Source organism: Phocoena phocoena, chromosome 15 (genome assembly GCF_963924675.1).
Source record: "Phocoena phocoena chromosome 15, mPhoPho1.1, whole genome shotgun sequence".
Lineage (NCBI taxonomy): Eukaryota > Metazoa > Chordata > Mammalia > Artiodactyla > Phocoenidae > Phocoena > Phocoena phocoena.
In genome coordinates, this window is record NC_089233.1 from 15,026,918 (window position 1) to 15,029,323 (window position 2,406).

The window sequence follows — 2,406 nt, forward strand, 5'->3', positions numbered from 1 at the left end:
TGCCTGGTGCTTGGCACATAACAGAAGCTCAACGTTTGTTGAGTTGAATGAAGACTAAAGCCCAGTGTGGGGCTTTTTTGCTGCCTTGTGAAACCCAATGACTTAATTAGGACAGAAATTCCTCAGGACTCTAGAGGAGGGTGTATTTTGAAAGAACTATTTTATTTTTTCACTATATGAGCTGATTTTATATTTTATTTTTTAAAATTTATTTATTTTATGTATTTATTTTTGGCTGCATTGGGTCTTTGTTGCTGCGTGCAGGCTTTCTCTAGTTGTGGCGAGTGGGGGCTACTCTTCATTGCAGTGCACGGGCTTCTCATTGCGGTGGCTTCTGTTGCAGAGCACAGGCTCTAGGCACGCGGGCTTCAGTAGTTGTGGCGCAGTGGGCTCAATAGTTGTGGTAAGCGGACTCTAGAGCGCAGCCTCAGTAGTTGTGGCGCACAGACTTAGCTGCTCCGAGGCATGTGGGATCTTCCCAGACCAGGGATCGAACCCGTGTCCCCCTCATTGCCAGGCAGATTCTCACCCGCTGCGCCACCAGGGAAGTCCCGAACTCCGTTTTAGAGTTGGTTTATTGCTCTACGCTTTTCTTTTTTTAAAAAAATATTTAATTTATTTATTTTTATTATTTTTGGCTGCGTCGGGTCTTAGTTGTGGCACGCGGGCTCTCTAGTTGAGGCACGTGACCTTAGTTGCCCTGCAGCATGTGGGATCTTAGTTCCCTGACCAGGGATCGAACCCCTGTCCCCTGCATCGGAAGGTGGATTCTCTACCACTGGACCACCAGGGAAGTCCCCTCTATGCTTTTCTGAACAGAAAGCAAGCCAGAAAGAGAGGAGTGAACTATTTCTATAAGAAAATATCATCATTTCATATTCTGTTTGGCACCTGGACACTCTGGTCCTCACCAGATATTGAATGGCCCATGGACAGGGAGTCAGGTGGATGAGGCAGTTTGGGGAAGCTCTTGAGCCCAGTGTGATGGTTAATTTTATGTGTCAACTTGACTGGCCTAAGGGATGCTCAGATGGTAAAACCTTATTTCTGGGTGTGTCTGTGAGGGTTTTCCTGGAAGAGATTAGCATGTGATTCAATAGACTGGGTAAAGCGCATTACCCTCCCCAATGTGGGTGGACATCACCCCATCTGTCAGGGACATGAATGGAACAAAAAGGTGAAGGAAGGGCAAATTCACTCTCTTTTTGAGGTAGGATGCCCACCTTTTGCTCTGATACTGGAGCTTCTGGTTCTTGGGCCTTTGACCTTGGGCTGGGAGTTAACACCATCAGTTCCCCCTGATTCTCAGGCCTTTGGACTTGGACAGAATCTTACCATTGGGTTTCTTGGTTCTCCAGCTGGCAGACAACAGACTATGGGACTTCTTGGCTTCCAGAATGGCATGAGCCAATTCCTATAATAAATCTCCTCTTAAATATATCTTTTAAAAAAATTTATTGAAGTGTAGTTGATTTACAATGTGTGTTAATTTCTTCTGTACAGCAGAGTGACTCAGTTATACATATATATATTTTTTCATATTCTTTTCATTATGTTTTGTCACAGGATGTTGAATATAGTTCCCTGTGCTACACAATAGGTCCTGGTTGTTTATCCATCCTATATATAATAGTTTGCCTCTGCTAATCCCAAACTCCCAGTCCTTCCTTCATCACACCCCCAAATATATCTATATCTAGATATCCTATTGGTTCTGTTTCTCTGGACCCGAATACACCAGTGTATGATAGAAGATTCCTGACCTCTGCAGGGCTTGTTTCATTTACAAGTCCACGCAATTTTGTAAGTGAAAATTCCCTGTCCCCAGCAATTTTTTTTCAGTTCTGAATAGCTAGATTACCTTTACTAGTAATAGTAATTCTACCATTTTTCTTTAAGTAGTTTAGAAAGCAGTTTCATATAGTTTTCATTCACATGCTGCAAACATGCTCAGAGCATCTAATCAGTAGAGTAGCTGGTGCTAAACTGCAGGTTTTCTGTGCCAGAGCTTGCTATACCCTCTCTCTCCCACTGCTTCCTGTGCCACCATGAAGAGCCAGTTACAGAAATTCAGAGCCGAAGGGACCTTAAAGGCTATTGGATTCAACCTCCCCATTTTATAGGTTAAGGAACTCAACACCCAGGAGGATAAGTACCCCCTCAAGGAGCACAGCCTGTTCTTCCACTGGCAGCCCCAGCCCCCAAACATCAGGCCATCATGCGCTGGTACCCAAACACCCAATCCTCATAACACCTACCAAGTGGCCATAAGGAGCGGCCGATGGGCCTATTTAATATTTTACTCTGTAGACGCACATATGCCCATTGAACTGGGACAAGCTACCTTTCAAGAGTGACAGAGTCATTCTCAGCACCAGTCATTAAAAAAAGATCGCAAACATGCAA